The sequence below is a fragment of the Pelophylax lessonae genome (assembly GCF_965119305.1).
Source record: "Pelophylax lessonae genome assembly, chromosome: 10".
NCBI lineage: Eukaryota > Metazoa > Chordata > Amphibia > Anura > Ranidae > Pelophylax > Pelophylax lessonae.
The window spans coordinates 165,857,191-165,884,937 of record NC_138777.1 but is presented as its reverse complement, the minus strand read 5'-3'; positions in this window follow the sequence as shown (position 1 = coordinate 165,884,937).

The following is a 27,747-nucleotide window of genomic DNA, read 5'->3' as shown; positions in this document are numbered from 1 at the left end:
AGCCACCCACCACAGGGTGCCAGCCAGCCACCCACCACAGGGTGGCAGCCAGCCAGCCACCCACCACCACAGGGTGCCAGACAGCCAACCACCCACCACAGGGTGCCAGCCAGCCACCCACCACAGCGTGCCAGCAAGCCAGCCATTAAGCATTAAACAAAAATGAACATGTTCAGTACCAGCTTTGTGTCAAAAATTGTCTTCATTTTTCAAAGCTTTAAATGTACAAAATACCAGCCCATATCGGCCGATACCGATACGTTGTGAACAAAATATCTGTATCGGTGTCGGCCCTGAAAAAAACATATTGGTCTATCCCTAATGTATAGGACCTGACTTATCTTACAAAAGATTTGAATTTGTATCCATATTTCTCTGCTGCCAATAAGCAGCATGGTCACCTCAATCCTCCCAGTTTATGACTGGACAATGAAAGACCAGCAAAAGCCTGGTCAAGTAAACTCTCTCGTACAGTTGGAAAAAATACACTTTATAGACAATATAGTACCCAATTTTTGGTAAAATATAAAAGATGATGTTACGCTGAGTAAATAAATATCAAACATGTCTTGCATTAAAATTGCGTTGCCCTGTTACCAGTTTAGAGTTACATAGGAGGTCTGGTGCTAAAAGTATTGCTCTCGCTGTGACAATCACATGTGTGGTGCGATTTCCATTTACATATGCATGCAGGACCTAGATGCCTGTTTGCGTTTGCACATGAGCAGGGGAGAATAGGGGTGCTTTACATTTTTTTTTGTTATTTTATTCTTTTTTATTTAAATTTATTTTATTTAAAAGTTTTTATTTAAAACTTTTTAACACTGTACCTTTAACTTTTTATCAACATTATTCCTAATACAAAGGATAAACAACATCTCTTGTAATAGCATGGGCCATGACTAGTCTCCGTCCCTCGTCCCCGACGGCCGTGCAGTGAATTGAATGGGCGGCCGGCAGTGACATCTGTCCCAACATGTGGCAAAGGGGTCTCCTCACCAGCTCCTCTCCTTAACAGTCAGCCGACCTCTAGTCTCCGTCTCCCACCCCTGATGGCCATGCAGTGAATTGAATGGGTGGCCGCGTAGAGGCCGGGTGAGCGGTGCAGGCTCAAAGACCTCCTAACTTCCTTGGACATGTGGCCTGACAGCTCCAGCCCACAGGGCAAATGCCCGGTTTTCCCGATGGCCAGTTGAGGCCTGGCTTCTTCTTAGCATGATAGCGATTTAACTTGCAGTTTTGAATGGTTCTGCAAACTGTGTTCACAAACAGTGATTTTATGAAGTACTCCTGAGCCCATACAATGATATTCTTTACATAACTATGCATGCTTTTAATGCAATGCCATCTGGGGGCCCGAAAATCCTGGCCATTCAATATTGCATTTTGGCCTTGTCCCTTGCACACAGAGATTTCTCCTGATTCTGTACAGAAGTTGGCAAACAGTGTGGTCTACATGGGTTGTGAGGCAATTGTGGGCTATAATGTTAGGCGCTTGTATAGCCCTATATATGAGGGGGGGCCCTATCATAATGTTGAGGACTTGTAATGGCTAGGGATCAGCTAACACTTAGCATAGCATCGCATAGCATAGATACATTCAGAGAATGTATCCCTGTGAAGATTGGACATACATGGGCAGTAAGGTTCAGTGTCATACCCACTAATGGAAATCATGGGGCCCCATACAGCCTTCCTTACAGGCCATCCCTCGAAACATCCCACTGCATAACACGTTGAAACTTCGCTAGATTTCAAAGCTCCCCAAGTGATTCTGCTTGTGGGTTAACTGTCTTACAGTTCAAAAAACACACCTTTTTCCTAAAAAGAATATGTATGGTAGAAGTATTAGAGTCGCCATTGTCTTTTTTTATTTTATTTTTCTAAGGCACAGGCTTTATAGCTGTCATTCTGACTTCACTAGCTAACAAGTTACTGGCCTGGGAAAAGTAAGGGTGAAGAGTGTGGTATTAAACCCAAAAATAAAAATGTATTATATTGCAGCTTACTAATTATTAACACTTTTACTGCCAGAGCCTTATTTTGTATTTTTCACAAATGTTTAAAAAAATCATTTTGGGTCTGAAGATTACTTAAAACCCCCAATACATTATATATTTTCTGAAAGAATAGCTAAAAAAAAATTGAGAAAGTCAGGTATTTTTATGTTACATGATATTAGTGCAACAGTTTACCAATAGCGATCCTAAAATTTGCCGTTCGCGAACGGCGAACGCGAACCTCCGCAAATGTTCGCGAATGGGCGAACCGCCATAGACTTTAATAGGCAGGCGAATTTTAAAACCCACAGGGACTCTTTCTGGCCACAATAGTGATGGAAAAGTTGTTTCAAGGGGACTAACACCTGGATTGTGGCATGCCGGAGGGGGATCCATGGCAAAACTCCCATGGAAAATTACGTAGTTGACGCAGAGTCGGGTTTTAGTCCATAAAGGGCATAAATCACCTAAAATTCCTAAATTGTTTGGAATAACGTGCTTTAAAACATCCAGTGTGTGTATATGATCAGGTATGATGTTGTATCAATCAGGTAGTGTAAGGGTTACGCCCGCTTCACAGTGACAGACCAAACTCTGACAGACCAAACTCCCCGTTTAACAGTCAGTCAGTCAGTCCATTTGCACAACCGCAAACTCCCCATTTGCACAAGGTTGGATACCAAGCTAGCCATGTCCCGTTCCTTGTCCTCCCTGATGTCATTGAAGGTCTCTTCCTCCACCCAGCCACGTACAACACCAAGGGTCCCCGAAAGGTGACAACAAGCCCCCTGGGACGCCTGCTGTGGTTGGTCTTCCACCTCCTCAAAGCCACCTTTCTCCTCTGACTTCTCTTCTTCAGACTCCTCTCTCTGCGTTGCCACAGGTCCAGCAATTGACAACGACAAGGCTGCTTCTGGTGGTGATGGGAACCACAACTCTTCCTCTTCATGCTCATCTACGGCCTGATCCAGCACTCTTCGCAGGGCACGCTCCAGAAAAAAACGCATATGGGATGAGGTCAATGATGTTGCCTTGGGTTTGACTGACCAGGTTTGTCACCTCCGCAAAAGGACGCATGAGCCCACAGCCATTGTGCATGAGCATTCAGTAACGCGGCCAAAAAATACCCAGCTCCGCAGAGGCTGTCCTCTTTTTTTTTTTTAATTAAAAAAATCTGTTTTTATTAGTTTATTCCCTGTTACGTTACGTCCCCTATCAGGGGCCGGTGTATGGAATAGATTTTAGGAACTGGGAGATGGAAAAAGATGGTTGGTCTGTCCTCTTACTTCCAATTTTGGGCACTGCGCGTGCGCCGTGCAATGTACTGTGCCATCCTATATGAGTGGTGTGTTAAGTAGTACTATTCTTATCAGTTTAATCCCTGTTACGTCCTCTATCTGGGGACGTGTATCAAATAGATTTTAGAAATCCGCAAAGAGTTGTCAATAGTTGACACACTCATGACATAAATTTTATTCCTCTATGCGTCAATCTTGCTGTAGTGATGACTGTGCTCATGCGCACGTTTGGGGGATTGCAGGCGATGGCGGTTTTTCAAAGCCTATGGTCGTGCTGAGGTAGTTCAGTGACAATTAAGTGACCCAGAAAACAATGATTCTGCAGTGATGGCCCATTGTTGGCCTAGTAGGCTTTAATGATCACCCAAGATGATCATAAAGAAAATTAATGTATTTTCTATGAAAAATTATCCAGCGGATCGCTTTTGGTCTGTTTACAATGAAGCAAAGACCTTATCATCTGGGGTGTGCCAACATTGCCAACACACTCCTAGAGGTGATCGCTTCATTGTGATACGCAAGCCCCTTCACCACAACAAGGTAACGATCACGAAGGGGAATTGACACATGTATGTGCCTTTTTTTTTGTGTTTTGTTTTTTGCAGCCACAGTGTAGCACCAGAGGCCAGAAAAATTGAGGTTTTCCAGGCAGAAAGTGCACTAAAACATAGTTACATAGTTACATAATAGGTGAGGTTGAATAAAGACAACAGTCCATCCAGTTCAACCTGTGTAGGTGTGTGTGGCTGTAATCATCTCACATACCCCTGAATGTTCCGTTCTTTGAGATGTACGTCTAATAGTCTTTTGAAAGCCACCATACTACCCGCAGAAACCACTTCTTGTGGTAGAGAATTCCACAATCTTGTAGCCCTAACAGTAAAGAACCCCCCACATTGCCTGAGGTTAAAACGCTTCTCCTCTAATCGCATTGTGTGCCCCCGAGTCCTCATGCAGTCCGGCTTGAACTGTAGCTGGTGGCGGAGAAGTCACGTAAGTCATCCGGCATGCAGAGATTAAATACAGCAGCGTGTGGACCATTTTTAGCCCAAGGCATCTCATCAGGCCTTTTTTAGTCAAATGCATCCCCCACTGTCAGTCCCTTCGGGATCCATGCCTCATTCATCTTAATAAAGGTGAGGTAATCTAGACTTTTTTGACCTAGGCGACTTCTCTTCTCAGTGACAATACCTCCTGCTGTGCTGAAGGTCCTTTCTGACAGGACACTTGAAGCGGGGCAGGCCAGATGTTCTATCGCAAATTGGGATAGCTCAGGCCACAGGTCAAGCCTGCACACCCAGTAGTCAAGGGGTTTATCGCTCCTCAGAGTGTCGATATCTGCAGTTAAGGCAAGGTAGTCTGCTACCTGTCGGTCGAGTCGTTCTCTGAGGGTGGACCCCGAAGGGCTGTGGCGATGCGTAGGACTTAAAAAGCTCTGCATGTCCTCCATCAACAACATGTCTGTAAAGCATCCTGTCCTTGCCGGCGTGGTCGTGGTAGGAGGAGGATTACTTTCACCTCTTCCCCAGTTAGATTCCTGTTGTGCTGTGACATTACCCTTATACGCTGTGTAAAGCATACTTTTTAACTTGTTTTGTAACTGCTGCATCCTTTGCGACTGTCGGTAATTCGGTAACATATCAGACACTTTCTGCTTATACCGGGGGGTCTAGTAGCGTGGCCACCCAGTACAGGTCGTTCTCCTTCAGCCTTTTTATACTAGGGTCCCTCAACAGGCATGACAGCATGAAAGACCCCATTTGCACAAGGTTGGATGCCGAGCTACTCATGTCCAATTCCTCGTCCTCACTCATCTCATTGAAGGTCTGTTCTTCCCCCCAGCCACGTACAACACCACGGGTACCAGATAGGTGACAACGAGCACCCTGGGATGCCTGCTGTGGTTGGTGTTCCTCCTTCTCAAAGCCACATTCCTCCTCTGACTCCTCTTCCTCAGACTCCTCTTCCAGCGTGGCTGCAGGTCCAGCAAGCGATGATAAGGCTGTTTCTGGTGGTGATGGTGACCACAACTCTTCCTCTTCCTCTTCATGCTCATCTACGGCCTGATCCAGCACTCTTCGTAGGGCATGCTCCAGGAAGAAAACATATGGGATGATGTCACTGATGGCGCCTTCGGTGCGACTGACTAGGTTTGTCACCTCCTCAAAAGAACACATGAGCCTACAGGCATTGCGCATGAGCGTCCAGTAACGTGGCAAAAAAATACCCAGCTCCGCAGAGGCTGTCCTAGCACCCCGGTCATACAAATACTCGTTGACCGCTTTTTTTTGTTGGAGCAGACGGTCGAACATTAGGAGTGTTAAATTCCAACGTGTCGGGCTGTCGCAAATCAAGCGCCTCACTGGCATGTTGTTTCGCCGCTGAATATCTGAAAAGTGCACCATGACCGTGTAGGAATGCCTGAAATGGCCACACACCTTCCTGGCCTGCTTGAGGACGTCCTGTAAGCCTGGGTACTTATGCACAAAGCGTTGTACAATCAGATTCAACACATGTGCCAGGCACGGCACATGTGTCAACTTGCTCAAATTCAATGCCGCCAACAAATTGCTTCCGTTGTCACACACCACTTTGCCGATCTCCAGTTGGTGTGGGGTCAGCCACTGATCCACCTGTGCGTTCAGGGCGGACAGTAGTGCTGGTCTGGTGTGACTCTCTGCTTTCAGGCAAGTCAACCCCAAGACGGCGTGACACTGTCGTATCCGGCATGTGGAATAGCCCCTGGGGGGTGCAGTTGGTGTGGAGCAAGACGCAACAGCAGAAGAGGACTCAGCCGAGGAGGTTAGCAAAGAGGATGGAGTAGGAGTAGAGGAGGTGGCAGCAGGCCTGCCTGCAAGTTGTGGCGGTGTCACCAACTCCACTGCAGAGCCACGCATTCCATGCTTGGCAGCCGCCAGCAGGTTTACCCAATGCGCAGTGTAAGTGATATACCTGCCCTGACTGTGCTTTGCAGACCAGGTATCAGTGGTCAGATGGACCCTTGCCCCAACACTGTGTGCCAGACATGACATGACTTCCTTTTCCACAATAGAGTACAGGTTGGGGATTGCCTTTTGTGAGAAAAAATTTCGGCCGGGTACCTTTCACTGCGGTGTCCCAATAGTGACAAATTTTTGAAGGCCTCAGACTCCACCGGCTTGTATGGTTAAAGCTGGCGGGCTAAGAGTTCCAACAAGTCAGCTGTCAGACGCCGGGCAAGGGGGTGACTCTGTGACATTGGCTTCTTACGCTCAAACATTTCCTTGACAGACACCTGACTGTGGGCAGATGAGCAGTAACTGCTGAAGGTGAGAGGCGGAGTGGCGGGTTTTTGATAGGGGGCAAGGAGGACAGCAGTGGTTGACGTGGCTGAAGATGCTGGACCAGGAGGAGGATGGTGGCTTTGAGTTTGTGTGCTGCTTGTACTCATGTGTTGATCCCATAGGCATTTGCGAGGTGAGATCATGTGCCTTTGCAAAGCAGTTGTACCTAGGTGGGTGTTGGACTTCCCATGACTCAGTTTCTTTTGGCACAGGTTGCAAATGGCATCGCTGTTATCAGAGGCAGACACACAAAAAAAATGCCACACTGCTGAGCTTTGCAATGACGGCATTCTGGTGGTGGCAACAGCTTGCGTTGATTGGCGTGCTGTCTGGCTGACCCCGGGGGCCGATACATGCTGTCTGACTGTGCCACTAGCTCCTTGCGATGACCTCCCCCTGCTTCCAACTCGTCTCCTCCTCCTCTCTGTCTCCCCATCTGAACTTTCCCCCTATTCTTCTTCTCCTCGAGCAGGTGACATCCACAGACACATCGTCATCATCAGCCGCTTCACTTGACAACTCAGCAAAGGCAGCAGGTACAACATCATCATCATCATCATCATCACAATGTACGTCCATGTGTATAATGCTGCCTGACTGAGACATATCCCCGTTATCTACATCCTCTGGCACTAATGGTTGCGCATCACTTATTTCTTCCAACTGATGTGTAAATAACTCCTCTGACAGATCAAGTGAAGCGGCTGTGGTGCTAGTGTTGGTGGTGGTGCCGGCGGGCGGGCGAGTGGTAAATTGAGAGGTGCCCGAAGCTGAGCTGGAGGAGGATGGTGCATCAAGGTTCCGAGCAGAAGCTGTAGAAGATTGGGTGTCCTGTGTAAGCCAGTCAACTATGTCCTCAGAATTTTTTGAGTTCAGGGTACGTGGCTTCTGAACACTGGGCATTATTCTAGGGCCAAAGGAAATCACAGCACCACGACCACGACCACGACGGCCCCTGCGGGGTGGCCTGCCTCTGCCTGTCATTTTTTTTAGATTTGTGGTACTATGCGTGCAAGGTGCTGTGCCACCCTATATGAGTGTTGGGCAGTGGGTACAGTACAGTCTGTGGACCTGACACTCACTGGCAGGCCAGGCAACTGCAATTATAAAAAATATATTTTTTTTTCATTTGCAAGCTGCTGTGCCACCGTATATATCAGTGGTGGGCACTTCAGTGGGCACAGTACACTCTGTGGACCTGACACTCATTGGCAGGCCAGGCAACTGCAATTATAAAAAATATATATTTTTTTAATTTGCAAGCTGCTGTGCCACCGTATATATGAGTGGTGGGCACTGCAGTGGGCACAGTACACTCTGTGGACCTGACACTCACTGGCAGGCCAGGCAACTGCAATTATAAAAAATATATTTTTTTTTAATTTGCAAGCTGCTGTGCCACCGTATATATCAGTGGTGGGCACTGCAGTGGGCACAGTACACTCTGTGGACCTGACACTCACTGGCAGGCTAGGCAACTGCAATTATAAAAAATATATATTTTTTTAATTTGCAAGCTGCTGTGCCAATGTATATATCAGTGGTGGGCACTGCAGTGGGCACAGTACACTCTGTGGACCTGACACTCACTGGCAGGCCAGGCAACTGCAATTATAAAAAATATATATTTTTTTAAATTGCAAGCTGCTGTGCTACTGTATATATCAGTGGTGGGCACTGCAGTGGGCACAGTACACTTTGTGGACCTGACACTCACTGGCAGGCCAGGCAACTGCAATTATAAAAAAAAAATTTTTTTTAATTTGCAAGCTGCTGTGCCACCGTATATATCAGAGGTGGGCACTGCAGTGGGCACAGTACACTCTGTGGACCTGACACTCACTGGCAGGCCAGGCAACTGCAATTATAAAAAATATTTTTTTTTTATTTGCAAGCTGCTGTGCCACCGTATATATCAGTGGTGGGCACTGCAGTGGGCACAGTACACTCTGTGGACCTGACACTCACTGGCAGCCGGCAGGCAACTGCAATTATGACAGAGGAAAAAAAAATATTTTTTAAACTGCAAGGTACTGTGCCACGCGATATGAGTGTGGTGTGCACACAGTACAGTCTGTGGTGGGTCTGTGGCCTCTCACACACGGCGGGCAGGCAACTGCACAATAGATATATATATCAAAAAATAAATAAATTTACTGAAATACCAGCCCTAAAAAGGGCTTTTTGTGGTGCTGTCAGGATGCTGTCCTTACAGCAGCAGTGGACCGAGAACACTGACTAACAACTGTCCCTATTAACAGCAGCAGCACTCTCCCTGCTTTCACTAACACACTGCTTCAGAATGATCTAAGATGGATGCTGCCCTTGCTTTTTTATAGGAGGTGGGAGGGTGTGGGAGGGAGGGTATGCTGATTGGCTGGAATGTGTCTGCTGACTGTGAGTTACAGGGTCAAAGTTTGCCTCAATGATGAAGTATAGGGGGCGGACCGAACATCGCATATGTTCGCCCGCAACGGCGGACGCGAACAAGCGATGTTCGCCGGGAACTGTCCGCCGGCGAACAGTTCGGGACATCTCTATTTATCAAGTGCAAAGTTTCAGTAAAAAATACACTAAAGTTAATTTTAAGGCACACAAATGCAATATATCACTCAATTTTCTGGTAAGATATAGAAGATGAAGTTACGCCCAGTTAATAGAAACCCAAACATGTCAAACCTTAAAAATATGTGCGCCTGTGAATAGGTGGTACCCTAAATGTTTCAGGTTGCACTTTAAAAGCCTCTACAGATCATTGGTTTAGAATAATAATAGGCCAAGAATTATTGGTATGGGTTGTTTTGGTACCTCAGACCAGGGGTTTGGGACTTTATGGGCTAGTATAGAGTCAGGTTTGATCAAAGTAAATTTTATTCAAAAAAATGTATTCAAAGAAATTGAAAGGTAACAATACATATGTAAAATAATCACATCAAGTGAGGGTTAGAGACCCATTGGTGATTGGTGAAAAGTAAGAAAGAGAGAGGGTGACATGTGTGATGGGTGACAGTTGGTATTCCCCCCTAATATCTTCACGCTTGCATGGCGTGGAGTCTGTAGGGGGAGATATCCTTTGTTCCTACGCGTTTCGGCTTACGCCTTTTTCAAGGAATTTTTATCACCGTATCTGTAAGTATATGGTATATAATTAGAATATTGCGCTGCCAATGGAAAATTTTTTTATTGGTAGCCAATAAAATACATACTTTGAGGGGGAGGGTTGCTGCCATGAAAGACTTTATCCTTGGTCCTTGTTTCTCCACACATAAATTAAAGGTGGGCACTGGTCTCTGGAGTATATAAATTGTGGGTAGAATGATTAATGTATATATGTGTATAAGGATGGTATAAGATTTACAAGTTGAGGTACTTACAACTGATATAGTATTGGAAAGTACCAACGGTGAGATGGTCCTCCATCTTGCTCCTAATGTTCTATTAGGACAGAAAAGGGAGTCCGTTTAGAGGAGGGTCATCTCTATTGTGTTAATAAATTGAGCCTAATATTGACTTACTTTGTATAGGGACAATCTGGGTGTAGTATTTCTTTTGGCCACCGGGTGGTGTTCTCATAAGTATTTACCTATTGGTAAAGAAAGTAGTGCTTTTACTTTTCATGGTAGTAAGGAAGAAAACCATCAATGCATGTTTCGCATTGTGGTTTACTTACAGTTTTGGTTGGTAGGTAGTGTCCTTACAAGGTTTGTAATTCTGCCGAGCAGCAGTGTCCAGGCGTCCTATCGTTCCCTCGGCTGGAGGGAAGTGGCGCCCTGTTGTAATTCCCGGCCTTTATATAGTGCCCGCGCATGCGCAGTAGAGCGCATGACGTAATTGGCTGACTTCCGGTTATCGGGTGCAGTGCGCACGCAGCTTGTCAGCTCTGCGGGGATAATCTAATCAGCGGCCGCCGACACAGTAAAAGGGCAGAGATCCCGCTGGGGATCATATGGTTTAGATGTATTTACCCATCTGCTCGTTTTGTCCCTGGGTTAGTGAAAAACCAGGGACACCTGTGCCGGGTGTGGGTTAAATTAAGGAGCAAGGATTATAGTTTCCAGGCAGGTTAAGGAGGTGGTATATAATAGTATTCTCAGTAAGAATTTTTATAAGACATATGGAGTACATACATATATATATATATAAAAAATTTAATTACAGTTTTAACAGCAATTTCAATAAATACAGCATGGAGTTTGGGATATCAATGGTGGTTAGGATGACATGGATGGGGGTTTCCCGGATTGGAGGTAGTTTGCAAATTTATCCAAGAAAATGAAATAAAAATAAAAAATAAAAAATAAATAATAAATAATAATAACAAAAATTAAAGTAAAAATAATAATAAAAATAAAAATAATAATAAAATTAGAAATAGATATAAAAATGATTGGAGATGAAAAAAATAATATATAAAATAAAATAAATAAGGGAACCAAAATTTATTGAATAAGAAAAAAGAAAAATGAAAAAATAAATATGAAAAATTAGATATAATAGTACTGAAGATAGCAGATGGTTGGATGGGGGTTTATAAATATATTAGTAAATATACTAATATATAATAATTGGAATTGAATGGATAGGGGGAAGATAAATAAAAGAATTGTATTTGGTACGGCTATTGTTGGAGGAGATTTAGTCTGTTTTGCCCGAAATGAATCCTTCTAAGAATGGGCGATAGCTCGCATTTTCATTTAGTCCTGGTGGCTGTGTAGCGTTTAGTTTTTTAATCCAGCGCATTTCTATCTGGAGTAGCAGTTTGTTCCAGTCCCCACCACGGGGGGGGGGGGGATATGGACCTTGTCTAGGATAGAAAAATTGACTCTGGGCATTTTGTAGTTGTGGTTATTGGTGACGTGGCGGCCCAATGGAAGGTGAAAGTTCCCCATGGACATCGTGTTCATATGCTGATTGACTCGGAGGCCAAATTCTTGGCGGGTCTTGCCCACATAGAAACCCCCACACTCACATTCCATGAGGTATATCACACCCTTAGTCTTGCAATTTGCAAAGTGCTTAGGGGTAAATAAATCTCCGTTCGGTAGTATTTTAGTTGTAGATTTTCGGATGACTGCACATTGTGCGCAGGACCCGCAGGGAAATGTTCCCTTGGTCCTGCATGGGTCTTTCCTAGATTTGAATTCGCTATGCACTAGCGTTTGTTGTAGGGAGGTGGTCTTCCTATATGTAATTAGAGTTTTTTCCGTAATCAAATCCTTGATGGATGGGTCTTCTCTCAAGATATTCCAATTTTTTTGCAGAATGTTACGTATTTTTTGGTGTTCGTTTGAGAATCTCATTATGATTCTTGTTGGTTGTTGGTTGGTCTTCTCGTTCTGTAGATTTGTTTTTTTGAAAATAAGTTCTTGTCTGTCCTTTTTTTGGGCTTTATTAAACGCTTTCCTGAGACATGTCTTGGTGTATCCCCTTTCTCGGAGTCTATTGGTCAGGGCATCCGCTTCTTTTTGGTATTCCTCTTGGGCCTTACAATTCCTTTTTAGTCTAAGGAATTGGCTGTATGGTATAGATTGCTTTAATGGTTCCGGATGGAAGCTTGTAGCATGGAGTATCGTGTTGCCGGCGGTCTCCTTACGATATAGGGTGGTCATTATATTGCCTTCTGGGTCCTTATAGATATATGTGTCCAGGAATGCGACCTTTGATGTACTGTAAGTCATAGTAAAGTACATATTGTGGTTGTTTTGATTCATTTTGGTTAGGCAACCTTAAATGAGATTTTCTGGTCCATCCCATATTATCAGGATGTCATCCAAGTATCTCTGCCAAATTATTATATTTTCGGTGAATTCGGTGTTGTCTTCTGATGTCAGGAATTCTTTTTCCCATTCCCCCATGTATATATTGGCATATGATGGAGCGCAACTAGTTCTCATTGCCACTCCACAGGTTTGTACGTAGTATGTACCATTAAATGTGAAGGTGTTGTGATTCAGTATGAAGTCCAGCATGGTGAGGATAAAGTTATTGAATTTTTTGTCATGTTTGCTGTGTTGATTTAATGTTCTTTCTACTGCTTTAAGTCCTTTGGAGTGTGGAATGTTGTTGTACAGGGTCTCTACGTCGATGGTCATCAGGATTGCGTCTTTTGGTATAGTTAATCCTTCCAAGATCTGCAATAAATGGACTGTATCCTTTGTATAAGAGGCCAATTGGGTAACATGTGGTCTAAGGTAATTGTCGATGACTTGACTTATTTTTTCGGTAATGTTACCGTTTCCTGAAATTATAGGTCGTCCGGGGGGGTCTGTTGGATTCTTGTGTACTTTAGGTAGTGAATAAAAAGTGGGGGTTCTGGGGTGTTTGGTCTTAATGAACTCCCAGAGGTTTTGTGATATTGTTTGTTCGTGGAATGCTTGGTCTACCAATTTGTAGAATTTTTGATAGTATGTTTGGATCATCAGTGGAGAGATGGGTTTGTAGCATTTTTTGTTTTCAAGGATTCTTTGACAGATTTGTTCGTAGTGTTCCACATCTAGGACTACCACATTGCCCCCCTTGTCAGATGGTTTAATTACGATTGTGTCGTTCTCACTTAATTCTTTTAGGGCTTTCTTGTGTTCTTTGCTCATGTTGGTGGGTTGGGTTTTCTTTTTTATTGATTCGATCTCTTTAGTTATTTGTCTCACGAATAGCGCAATAGTCGGGTTCGTACTGAGGGGTGGAAATTTTTGAGATTTTTTCTGAAATTTTGTTGGTGTTTCCTCTATATTATCTTCTCCACTGTCTGTGGAGGAGTCCGATTTATCTGTGTCGGTTAGGCCCCCTTCTTCCAACAGTAGGTTCAGATCCCTAATAGCGCGATATTCTGCTGCGGTGAGTGTTTGTGGCTCAGTGGTTGTTGGTTTTTTCTGATACATCACTTTAAGTAATAAGTTTTGTGCAAATAAATTGATATCTTTTACAACCTCGAAGGTATCCATACTTTGATTTGGGCAGAAGGAAAGTCCTAGGGATAGGACTTCCTTTTGTATTGGTGTTAGTTCCAGGGAGGAGAGATTAATAATGTTTAATCCCTCAGTTCCTCTGGGTTCGGTTCCTGTGGTTCCGGGTTGGGTTGTGTCTTTTTCTGGGTTTTGTTGCTTTTTTCCGGGCCTAAAAAAACCCCCTGTTGTTTGGGGTCATCCGCTTTTTTCCTTTGTGCACGTGTGAACATTTGATATGACGTAAGTCTATTAGGTAGGGATGTCCCTGTTGTCTCGATATCCTGAGTGGAAGTTCCAACTTGTTCATTGGGGTTGGCCCAATCCCTTCTATCAAAGTTCCTTTGTTGGTCTGGTTGGTTTGTTTTTTGGTTGTAGTTCCTTCCTCTCCCTTTATTTCCTTCCACACCCGAGTTATATGATGAGGAGTCAGATGATTGGTATGTATTTTTTGGGAACCTATTCCGGTTCCTATTTTGTCTGGTCGTGTTGGACCATTTATAGGCCCTGCCCTGTGTAAAAGCATTTTTGTCACGCCAGTACTTTTTTTCTTTTTTCTGTAAGATTTCCTTACTGTATTCCTCTAGGTGGGTTTTAAGTTTTTTCTCGTTTTCACTATATAGATCCGCTTCTTTTAGGGGGGAAAGTTGGTCGTAGATGGATTGAATTTCTTCATTGAGGTTTTTAATTTGTCTTCTATATTCTTCCTGGAGTAATATCATAAGGTCTTTTGAGCACTCATTGAGCCTATTCTCCCAGTCCTTCTTCATCTGCAATGTAATATTATCCATTGTAGGAAATATCTGAATGCGCAGACCTGCTGGATTAATTTTTTCTTTTATATATCTGTCAAAGGTATCAATGTGCCAGTGAAGGGCAGATTTTCTCTCCATTTGTCTTTTGAGGTTTGTAAATAAGGCCGTAATGTCTGAGTCCAACTGTTCTTTTTCTTGGAATTTGCTTTGTATCCCTTTCATCAGGGAGTCCCATCCTTTGCCCATCATATCCTCCATTGTCTCCTTTTTCCTGCTGTATGCTAGGTTATCCCGCTTAGTATAGTGCTGGGATTTTTGTTTTGGTGCTTTTTGAACCTTCTCTGTTCCCTTATAAAGAGGAGAGAGAGAGGTGATAGGTTGCACTGTTTTAGGTTCCTATGTCTTGCTGTATGGCATAGGGAGAGAGTTATTTGTGGGTATAGGTTTTGGGATCCGTGAGGTTATGGATGTGTTTTCCATCCGGTAAGATTGCTAGTAGATTTGGTTCCCAAGACCCTGTTAGTAAGTTTTAGCCTTCATTCCTGAAAAATTGGTATGGGTTGTTTTGGTACCTCAGGCCAGTGGTTTGGGACTTTATGGGCTAGTATAGAGTCAGGTTTGATCAAAGTAAATTTTATTCAAAAAAATGTATTCAAAGAAATTGAAAGGTAACAATACATATGTAAAATAATCACATCAAGTGAGGGTTAGAGACCCATTGGTGATTGGTGAAAAGTAAGAAAGAGAGAGGGTGACATGTGTGATGGGTGACAGTTGGTATTCCCCCCTATTATCTTCACACTTGCATGGCGTGGAGTCTGTAGGGGGAGATATCCTTTGTTCCTACACGTTTCGGCTTACGCCTTTTTCAAGGAATTTTTATCACCGTATCTGTAAGTATATGGTATATAATTAGAATATTGCGCTGCCAATGGAAAATTTTTCATTGGTAGCCAATAAAATACATACTTTGAGGGGGAGGGTTGCTGCCATGAAAGACTTTATCCTTGGTCCTTGTTTCTCCACACAGAAATTAAAGGTGGGCACTGGTCTCTGGAGTATATAAATTGTGGGTAGAATGATTAATGTATATATGTGTATAAGGATGGTATAAGATTTACAAGTTGAGGTACTTACAACTGATATAGTATTGGAAAGTACCAACGGTGAGATGGTCCTCCATCTTGATCCTAATGTTCTATTAGGACAGAAAAGGGAGTCCGTTTAGAGGAGGGTCATCTCTATTGTGTTAATAAATTGAGCCTAATATTGACTTACTTTGTATAGGGACAATCTGGGTGTAGTATTTATTTTGGCCACCGGGTGGTGTTCTCATAAGTATTTACCTATTGGTAAAGAAAGTAGTGCTTTTACTTTTCATGGTAGTAAGGAAGAAAACCATCAATGCATGTTTCGCATTGTGGTTTACTTACAGTTTTGGTTGGTAGGTAGTGTCCTTACAAGGTTTGTAATTCGGCAGAGCAGCAGCGTCCAGGCGTCCTATCGTTCCCTCGGCTGGAGGGAAGTGGCGCCCTGTTGTAATTCCCGGCCTTTATATAGTGCCCGCGCATGCGCAGTAGAGCGCATGACGTAATTGGCTGACTTCCGGTTATCGGGTGCAGTGCGCACGCAGCTTGTCAGCTCTGCGCGGATAATCTAATCACCGGCCGCCGACACAGTAAAAGGGCAGAGATCCCGCTGGGGAATCATATGGTTTAGATGTATTTACCCATCTGCTCGTTTTGTCCCTGGGTTAGTGAAAAACCAGGGACACCTGTGCCGGGTGTGGGTTAAATTAAGGAGCAAGGATTATAGTTTCCAGGCAGGTTAAGGAGGTGGTATATAATAGTATTCTCAGTAAGAATTTTTATAAGACATATGGAGTACATACATATATATATACAGTGGGTACAGAAAGTATTCAGACCCCCTTAAATTTTTCACTCTTTGTTATATTGCAGCCATTTGCTAAAATCATTTAAGTTCATTCTTCTTCCTCATGAATGTACACATAGCACCCCATACTGACAGAAAAACACAGAATTGTTGACATTGTTGCAGATTTATTAAAAAAGAAAAACTGAAATATCACATGGTCCTAAGTATTCAGACCCTTTGCTGTGACACTCATATATTTAACTCAGGTGCTTTCCATTTCTTCTGATCATCCTTGAGATGGTTCTACACCTTCATTTGAGTCCAGCTGTGTTTGATTATACTGATTGGACTTGATTAGGAAAGCCACACACCTGTCTATATAAGACCTTCCAGATCACAATGCATGTCAGAGCAAATGAGAATCATGAGGTCAAAGGAACTGCCTGAAGAGCTCAGAGACAGAATTGTGGCAAGGCACAGATCTGGCCAAGGTTACAAAAAGATTTCTGCTGCACTTAAGGTTCCTAAGAGCACAGTGGCCTCCATAATCCTCAAATGGAAGACGTTTGGGACGACCAGAACCCTTCCTAGAGCTGGCCGTCCGGCCAAACTGAGCTATCGGGGGAGAAGAGCCTTGGTGAGAGAGGTAAAGAAGAACCCAAAGATCACTGTGTCTGAGCTCGTGAGATGCAGTCAGGAGATGGGAGGAAGTTGTAGAAAGTCAACCATCACTGCAGCCCTCCACCAGTCGGGGCTTTATGGCAGAGTGGCCCGACGGAAGCCTCTCCTCAGTGTAAGACACATGAAAGCCCGCATGGAGTTTGCTAAAAAAACACCTGAAGGACTCCAAGATGGTGAGAAATAAGATTCTCTGGTCTGATGAGACCAAAATATAACTTTTTGGCCTTAATTCTAAGCGGTATGTGTGGAGAAAACCAGGCACTGCTCATCACCTGTCCAATACAGTCCCAACAGTGAAGCATGGTGGTGGCAGCATCATGCTGTGGGGGTGTTTTTCAGCTGCAGGGACAGGACGACTGGTTGCAATCGAGGGAAAGATGAATGCGGCCAAGTACAGGGATATCCTGGACAAAAACCTTCTCCAGAGTGCTCTGGACCTCAGACTGGGCCGAAGGTTTACCTTCCAACAAGACAATGACCCTAAGCACACAGCTAAAATAACGAAGGAGTGGCTTCACAACAACTCCGTGACTGTTCTTGAATGGCCCAGCCAGAGCCCTGACTTAAACCCAATTGAGCATCTCTGGAGAGACCTAAAAATGGCTGTCCACCAACGTTTACCATCCAACCTGACAGAACTGGAGAGGATCTGCAAGGAGGAATGGCAGAGGATCCCCAAATCCAGGTGTGAAAGACTTGTTGCATCTTTCCCAAAAAGACTCCTGGCTGTATTAGATCAAAAGGGGGCTTCTACTAAATACTGAGCAAAGGGTCTGAATACTTAGGACCATGTGATATTTCAGTTTTTCTTTTTTAATAAATCTGCAACAATGTCAACAATTCTGTGTTTTTCTGTCAGTATGGGGTGCTATGTGTACATTCATGAGGAAGAAGAATGAACTTAAATGATTTTAGCAAATGGCTGCAATATAACAAAGAGTGAAAAATTTAAGGGGGTCTGAATACTTTCCGTACCCACTGTATATATATAAAAAATTAAATTACAGTTTTAACAGCAATTTCAATAAATACAGCATGGAGTTTGGGATATCAATGGTGGTTAGGATGACATGGATGGGGGTTTCCCGGATTGGAGGTAGTTTGCAAATTTATCCAAGAAAATGAAATAAAAATAATAAATAATAATAACAAAAATTAAAGTAAAAATAATAATAAAAATAAAAATAATAATAAAATTAGAAATAGATATAAAAATGATAGGAGATGAAAAAAATAATATATAAAATAAAATAAATAAGGGAACCAAAATTTATTGAATAAGAAAAAAGAAAAATGAAAAAATAAATATGAAAAATTAGATATAATAGTACTGAAGATAGCAGATGGTTGGATGGGGGTTTATAAATATATTAGTAAATATACTAATATATAATAATTGGAATTGAATGGATAGGGGGAAGATAAATAAAAGAATTGTATTTGGTACGGCTATTGTTGGAGGAGATTTAGTCTGTTTTGCCCGAAATGAATCCTTCTAAGAATGGGCGATAGCTCGCATTCTCATTTAGTCCTGGTGGCTGTGTAGCGTTTCGTTTTTTAATCCAGCGCATTTCTATCTGGAGTAGCAGTTTGTTCCAGTCCCCACCACGGGGGGGGGGGGGGGGGGGGGGGGGATATGGACCTTGTCTAGGATAGAAAAATTTACTCTGGGCATTTTGTAGTTGTGGTTATTGGTGACGTGGCGGCCCAATGGAAGGTGAAAGTTCCCCATGGACATCGTGTTCATATGCTGATTGACTCGGAGGCCAAATTCTTGGTGGGTCTTGCCCACATAGAAACCCCCACACTCACATTCCATGAGGTATATCACACCCTTAGTCTTGCAATTTGCAAAGTGCTTAGGGGTAAATAAATCTCCGTTCGGTAGTATTTTAGTTGTAGATTTTCGGATGACTGCACATTGTGGCGCAGGACCCGCAGGGAAATGTTCCCTTGGTCCTGCATGGGTCTTTCCTAGATTTGAATTCGCTATGCACTAGCGTTTGTTGTAGGGAGGTGGTCTTCCTATATGTAATTAGAGGTTTTTCCGTAATCAAATCCTTGATGGATGGGTCTTCTCTCAAGATATTCCAATTTTTTTGCAGAATGTTACGTATTTTTTGGTGTTCGTTTGAGAATCTCATTATGATTCTTGTTGGTTGTTGGTTGGTCTTCTCGTTCTGTAGATTTGTTTTTTTGAAAATAAGTTCTTGTCTGTCCTTTTTTTGGGCTTTATTAAATGCTTTCCTGAGACATGTCTTGGTGTATCCCCTTTCTCGGAGTCTATTGGTGAGGGCATCCGCTTCTTTTTGGTATTCCTCTTGGGCCTTACAATTCCTTTTTAGTCTAAGGAATTGGCTGTATGGTATAGATTGCTTTAATGGTTCCGGATGGAAGCTTGTAGCATGGAGTATCGTGTTGCCGGCGGTCTCCTTACGATATAGGGTGGTCATTATATTGCCTTCTGGGTCCTTATAGATATATGTGTCCAGGAAACCCCCATCCATGTCATCCTAACCACCATTGATATCCCAAATTCCATGCTGTATTTATTGAAATTGCTGTTAAAACTGTAATTTAATTTTTTATATATATATATATATGTATGTACTCCATATGTCTTATAAAAATTCTTACTGAGAATACAATTATATACCACCTCCTTAACCTGCCTGGAAACTATAATCCTTGCTCCTTAATTTAACCCACACCCGGCACAGGTGTCCCTGGTTTTTCACTAACCCAGGGACAAAACGAGCAGATGGGTAAATACATCTAAACCATATGATCCCCAGCGGGATCTCTGCCCTTTTACTGTGTCGGCGGCCGCTGATTAGATTATCCCCGCAGAGCTGACAAGCTGCGTGCGCACTGCACCCGATAACCGGAAGTCAGCCAATTACGTCATGCGCTCTACTGCGCATGCGCGGGCACTATATAAAGGCCGGGAATTACAACAGGGCGCCACTTCCCTCCAGCCGAGGGAACGATAGGACGCCTGGACGCTGCTGCTCTGCCGAATTACAAACCTTGTAAGGACACTACCTACCAACCAAAACTGTAAGTAAACCACAATGCGAAACATGCATTGATGGTTTTCTTCCTTACTACCATGAAAAGTAAAAGCACTACTTTCTTTACCAATAGGTAAATACTTATGAGAACACCACCCGGTGGCCAAAATAAATACTACACCCAGATTGTCCCTATACAAAGTAAGTCATTATTAGGCTCCATTTATTAACACAATAGAGATGACCCTCCTCTAAACGGACTCCCTTTTCTGTCCTAATAGAACATTAGGAACAAGATGGAGGACCATCTCACCGTTGGTACTTTCCAATACTATATCAGTTGTAAGTACCTCAACTTGTAAATCTTATACCATCCTTATACACATATATACATTAATCATTCTACCCACAATTTATATACTCCAGAGACCAGTGCCCACCTTTAATTTCTGTGTGGAGAAACAAGGACCAAGGATAAAGTCTTTCATGGCAGCAACCCTCCCCCTCAAAGTATGTATTTTATTGGCTACCAATGAAAAAATTTTCCATTGGCAGCGCAATATTCTAATTATATACCATATACTTACAGATACGGTGATAAAAATTCCTTGAAAAAGGCGTAAGCCGAAACGCGTAGGAACAAAGGATATCTCCCCCTACAGACTCCACGCCATGCAAGCGTGAAGATAATAGGGGGGAATACCAACTGTCACCCATCACACATGTCACCCTCTCTCTTTCTTACTTTTCACCAATCACCAATGGGTCTCTAACCCTCACTTGATGTGATAATTTTACATATGTATTGTTACCTTTCAATTTCTTTGAATACATTTTTTTGAATAAAATTTACTTTGATCAAACCTGACTCTATACTAGCCCATAAAGTCCCAAACCACTGGCCTGAGTTACCAAAACAACCCATACCAATTTTTCAGGGATGAAGGCTAAAACTTACTAACAGGGTCTTGGGAACCAAATCCACTAGCAGGCCAAGAATTATTGCTTTTATTTTGGCGAATGCGGCAATATGTAATGTGTACTGCAATCGACATTTTCATGTGTAGGCATCACCGAAGCTTGCTTAAAGCGGAGTTCCGGGGCACAGAAATGATTTTTTGCTGAACATACCCCCGGGACAGTCAGGGCTAGCACATTCCACAATGGCTAGCCTCTGATCTGTCCCGGTTCGCACTTACCTTTTAGAAGAAATACTTACTTAGAAAATTTCTTCCACAGCGTTTCCATCTCTGTTGTGGGCAGCTGAAGCCGGCGCGGTCCTCTTCTCTGTCTTCTTCCGCGTCTTCTTGTCCCAGAATGCACTGCACCGGCCCCTCTCGTCACTTCCGGTGCGGCGCCGCATTCCTAAACAGCTTCTGGGCATGCCCAGAAGCTGTTTAGCAGGGGAATGCGGCGTCGCCCGGAAATGACGAGCGGGGCCTGTGCCGTCGCATTGATTCCTGGGAGCTATGACGTTTAGCTCCCAGGAATCATCGCGAGGCAGGAAGTGACGGGGTGAGCCTCGGCGCTGGAGGAGGAAGCAGTCATAGGTGAGTATTTACGATCTTCAATAAAAAGGTGAGTAAACAAAAAAAAATAAAAATAACTATCCAATTCCTTTTCAGGTGAGCTCTACCTAGCGGAGGGGCACAAAAAAAAAAAAATCGTTTTTGTGCCCAGAACTCCGCTTTAACATTCCTATGTTTGTGTATGTTGGAGTGGGATGGGGATTTAATTTTTGAGAGAGTGTTTTAGTGCTTGGGTGTAATTTTTTTAACTTTTTTTTACCTTTTTTTATGATTTCTTTTTTTTTTTTGACAGTTTCTCTTTAAAGAGACACCAGGGGTCACCTGATGTCTCACCTGCCCTGCAATTAAATGAATAGTGTACAGCTCGAGCTCCATAAGCCTCTTTGGCCATTTTACAGGTTCCTTCTGGGTTTCCAAAAGAAAGGCGAGATCAACGAACAGATGGTCGCCTTCCCCTCTACTCAGCAGCACCCACCAAGCTGGTCCCAACTCTGCTGATAGGAGCTTGGAATCCAGGAAACATGGCAGGGGCATGCACGAGCAGAGATGGACGGTGTAGTGGGGGTATGTAGAAGCAATCCAAAAACGGTACAGCTGCCAGATCTCTTCCACCTGACAGTCAGCTTGTCATATTACACACATTCCTTGCTACTGCTGCTAGCGTATGGGATACATCAGTAGCAGCAAAAGGGATAAATGTGGTGACTGGATTTGTTTTATTTTTTCGTTTATTTTAAGAGGGAGAGTAGCAATTGTACTCTCATTAAACTGGTGTCCTTTAAGAAGTGAGCAAATCAAACAGGACTGCTTTGTATTCTGGTAAAAGTAATGCCCCGTACACACGTGCAGATCGTCGGCCGAACGATCGGCCGTCTTTTGTCCCCGGGCTGTCGTGTCTGTTGAAAAGTGCAAAAGACTGCACAAGAATTTTGTCCGCCGACTACAGCCGACTGCAGAAGTGATGTCATGTGATGGTTAACTTTCCCTGTGTTTTTTCTTTTCTGAGCATGCCCAGTCTTGCAAATCTGCTGTCTGTCGGTCGAATTCTGTATTGACTGGCGAACAATCGGCCGCTCTGGTGTCGGCATACAAAAATTTTAATGCTTGCACGACAGATTCTTTTCGGCCGAAAGTGTGCTGTCGGCTGTCGGAAGCATCATACTAACAAGCCGAAAATCGACCGATCGGTCGTCAGCCGAATCTTTTCGGCCGACAATCTGCACGTGTGTACGAGGCATAAGACAAGCCATGATCAACTCCTGTCTTACCATCTTTAGCATGCTTTTGTACCATTGCTTTTGAAAACCCTTGTCCCTGTCAGCAGATGTGTTATCCTGGAAATTTAACATACCACTCCGCTCTTTCAGTTCTTTGCTCCAGCATATGGAGCAGCTCCATATGCACACAACAGCCCAATGAACCAGTGCTGTATCTTAGCCTAGGATGAAAAGACCCAGGCCTAGGGCGGCACTTTGCATGGGGGCAGCAAAAAAGCTGCACCCTGCACGAAACAAAAAAAAACAGCCTCCTCCCGGCTCCCGCACGAAAAGGGTCCCCGCCGGCTTGTGCTACACTTTTAGTGCCAGTCTTATGGGGTGAATTGGGTGGGAGGGCAGGGTCCAGGAGGCAAATCAGTCTGACACCCCTATAAAGAGGTCACACTGCTACCTCCTGGTATGATAATACCGGCCGGTTAGGAAATTCGGAAAGACCGCAGGCCGCCGACCACACTTAATTCAACTGGCCCGATGGCCACCAATGCTAATAAGTGTGGCACTGCAGCCTAATGTTCCGCCTACCCTCCTCTGCCCCCAGGTTTGGCAGGCATCATGTCAATAATATAATTTCATTTCTTTAAACATCCTTGTCCTTGACGAGCATATTGAATTCCATCATATACAATTAAGACTTTTAATTGTATATGATGGCAATAATATTTTGGACCTGCTTACCTCATATGTACTATCGCAATATGTCACTGGATTAGTAAGATTACTCCAAACATTTAAGATATTTGGACTTGTGTTTGCTGCCACTGATTATTTAATTTATTTCTATAATGACTCTGGACTTCCTATATTATACAAATACAGTAAGTGAAATAATGCTATGATTACAATCAGTGGCATCAAACACAAGTCCAAATATATTACAAGAAAGGAGCAATCTTACTAATCCAGTGACATAAGGCTGCACTAATTGGCACTGATGGCCACTGATGAGGTGGCACTGATGGGGCTGCAGTGAAAAGGCATCACTGATATGCGGCACTGATGGGCGCCAGTAGGCTGCACTGATGGGCACTGATATGCTGCACTAATATGCTGCATTGATGGGCACTAATTTGCTGTTCTGATGGCCACTGATGAGGGGGCAATGTTGGGTACTGATAAACTGCATTGATGGGCACTAATGAGGCAGCACTGATAAGGCAGCACTGATATGCTGCACTGATGGGAACTGATGAGGCTGCACTGATGGGCATGAAGCGGCACTGATAAGCTTCACTGATGGGGCTGCACTGATATGCTGCCGTGATGGGCACTGATATGCTGCACCGATGGCCACTGATGAGGCTGCACTGATGGCCACTGATGGGGCTGCACTGATAAAGCAGCACTTATGGGCACTGATATGATGCACTGATAGGCTGCACTGGTGGCCACTGATGGGGCTACACTGATATGCTGCACTGATGAGGCCACACTGATGGGCAGTAATGAGGCTGCACTGATGGGCACTGATAAGGCGGCACTGATGGGCACTGATGAGGCAGAACTTATTTAAACTGATGAGCCTGCACTGATGGGCACTGATAGACTATGGTTGTGGTTGTGGTCTGACAGGGCGGGTCATAAACAGGAAGGGGTGGGCCATATTTAAATTAGGGGGTGCACAAGTTTAGTCAGGCCTAGGGCAGCACAAAACCTAAATACACCACTGCAATGTACAGCTTTCCTCCCCTCTCCTCTTCTACCCTGACATCCTCCCTCTCCTCTACCCATGCCTTGAGCTTGGAGTGACAAGATCTGCTCTATCACAGGACATGCATTCTGCCAGTTCCCACTCAATTAGTAGGAAGTATTCTATTTTTATTTTTTTACAATATCATTTGATATACAGTATAGTTAACTCTCCAATACCAGACATACAGTGAGTGTTTTATTACCTTTACCCCTGTACCCTACCCCTATAGGTAGGGCGGGTGGGGCTACTACTTGCTGCTTTCGCTGCTAGGCAACAAGTGTAAGCCTTCTGAGTATTATCCCACATGTGCAGTAACCCACAGTAAGCTTCATGTTATGATCCTGAGACACAGCCGTTAAGGGACAACTGACCAAAAAGCAGGACTGTCAGGGACAGTTGGTGGGTAAGCATGCATTAAACTCTCTTGTTTCTTTATTCTGCTGCACATACCAATATGTAGTTGTGACTGTCTGTATTATTATAGAATGACATTAGGGGTTTTTATTATGTTTGTGCTCGTTATTTTTAGAATCATTCCCAATCCCAAGATGGTTTCATATCAGAACTAGAATTTAGAGCTCAAAAGGTGACAGGCTGTGGACTCTTCAACACCAAAGCTAAAAAGAAATAAAATAGGCTTGGCAATAAATGTGATTTTCATAGCCAAGTCAACTTTAACCTTTTGCTGGAGCTAATGTTGCATCACCAATGTGTCCACAAGATGATATCCAGCATCTATGTCCTGGAAAAGCATGGCAGTTGAGCCTCTCATGAATTATTCTGTCAAGCCAATATTACTTGCCAATAATAAGTAACATATCTTCAATCCTTTAACAGTGTGAGAATTTGACATGTTTCGGATGGTGCCAGTTTTCTTTGTGTTCAAAATTGAATAGTAGAAGTAGCAGCCACAACAGATCTAAAAGCTATAGGAAAGTTTACTCTAAAGCCCTCAACTTCATACAAACTGACCAAAGGCAAAACAGTTTAATAGTACAGTTTGTGATCTTCTTTTTTGCAGTGCTAAAAAACAGAGTGAACAAAACAACTTCAAAACCACAACCCCACATTCCTCCAACACCTTCCCATCCTCATATCCCAAATTATTCACCAAATATTCATTATTTAGACTTCTGGTATGCGTTTTGTAAAAGTTGGCTAGTGTCAAGTCCACAGCCAAGCACTTGAAATTGCAGCAAATAGAAAGTGACAAGGCAGAGTTTATGTTGTAGGTGTACTATCTGAGAGAAAATAGCCACAAATATTGTTCAGTGGCTGGACAGTATGTAAGAAGCTTGAATAGACTGCAATAAAAGAGAGAAAGACAAAATAGAGGTTATCTTGAAATAGAAATTTCATGTATTATAAGGTATAGAGAGACAATACCCACAAATATTGTTCAGTAGCTGGACAGCACAGTTCAACATGACAGTGGGAAGAAGCTGCCATTTGGAGAGGTAAAAAAAGTTACATTACAACCACTTGGTCCAAGATCTTTGTGCTTCAACCCATCCTCTCTTATCCAGTGGAAATGTACTGGCAGAGTGACACATTCCCATCCTCAATTTATTTGTTTTTACTTCCTTTTTTATTATTATTTAACATTTTCTGTATATTTTGGTTTTGATGTGGGGGTTTGGCTGCACACAGCAGAGGCCAGACACTTCTGTAATTCCTTTGCTTTGTAAGCATAATATTTCCCTTCCAAGGATCTTAGCATTAAGTTGTATTTTTGTTACATTGAGGACAGTGGAGGCATAGCTGCAGAGGGAAAACCTAAGGCCCTGGACTACCCACCCTTCCAAGATACAGGGGGAAGCGTGGGCAGCATCAATAGAGAGGAAAAATTCTACTGCCCGAGTGAAGGGCAGACAGCAGCAAAAATATAATATAGAATCCTACTGCCCTAGGGTTCCTGCCCTACACTAAACAAGAATTGTCTCGCCATTCGGTCACGCGCACCCCGGAGCTGGCACTCTTGGGCATCCCCGATAAAGTTAGGCGCTCTAAGTGTTCTCGTTTGCTGATTTCTCTGTTGTTATACTATGCTAGGAAGGAAATTTTCCTTCGCTGGGTCTCCCCCTCCCCTCCCACGCTGGCCGCGTGGGAGGCCTTGGTAAATGGGGCTCTCCCGATGTATAAACTTACCTACATCAACAGAAACTATCCTCACAAGTATGAGAAAATTTGGCACCCTGGTTGGATGGCACTGATTAATTCCTGGTCTGCATGTTACTATTTAACTGAGATATTTATGTTTCTGTGACTTACACTTGTCTCTCCTGAGATCTCTACTCTGTATTACTGCTGAGTTCCCCCTATGCGATTGTACTGATGCTTTTGGCACACCTACTCTTTCCCTATTGACTGATGATGTACAACGGCTACACGTATATTGTATACTGTTAATTGTTCCTGTTTTTTCTTTCAATAAAGAGCAACCTTGTTTGTAAAAAAAAAAACAAGAATCGTCAGAACGTCAGAAAAAAAAAAGTAGAATTAGAGGTGCTGCCACATGGAGGTAGTAGGTGAGAAGCCTACAAGAAAAAAATCCTCTATTTAGTGGGATTGTGAAGGGCAACTGAATATACTACTGAGGCAAAAATAATAATGTGTTGCTTAAAAAAATCATATTTTATTAGAGCTACATAATCTAAAAAGCCCCCAAATAGGGGTGTACATCATAAAATGTTTCAAACATATACAAGCAAGGTCATACTGAAAAAACAAAGACAAAAAAAAATTCATAGCATGTGTCAATGCACATATGACAACTGGCCAATTGTGGTAATTCCAGCTACTTTTTGAAGATATTCATCATAATTGCACATCCAGGTACAATAGATACTTTTGAAAGTTGAAGATCTCAAACATTCAGTTTTTCCTTCGTCAGGGAATATTTACCAATCTGTAAACATAAATGGCCATTACTAAATATGTATACATTGACTGTTATTTTGAATGCTTTGCACTCATATCACAAAAAAACATCATGGGAGTAGTTTGGTCACACCACTAACCCACAGACACCATCTAAGCAAGTATGTCAACTCTCAGTACTCAAGGACCCTCTGGGCACTATTCAACCACCAGGTTGTAGAAATGTATTTCTTACATGTATGGAGCTCAAAGTCCTTCTGAAGGGGAGCACTGCAAATAAGCAAGAAGCACAAATATTTGTAGATATATCATGTCGTGCCAGGGGGGAGAAAAAGCCCCCTTTCTTGTTCCCCAATAAAAGCATCTATACTTGCAATTGTAGCCAGTGTATAAGTATATAAGGTGGTCCCAGTTTAGGGGAGAGTGTCCTGAATAAACTCCCTGGAGGGACGAAGCCCTCCCTCAGGTTGCAACTCCTCCC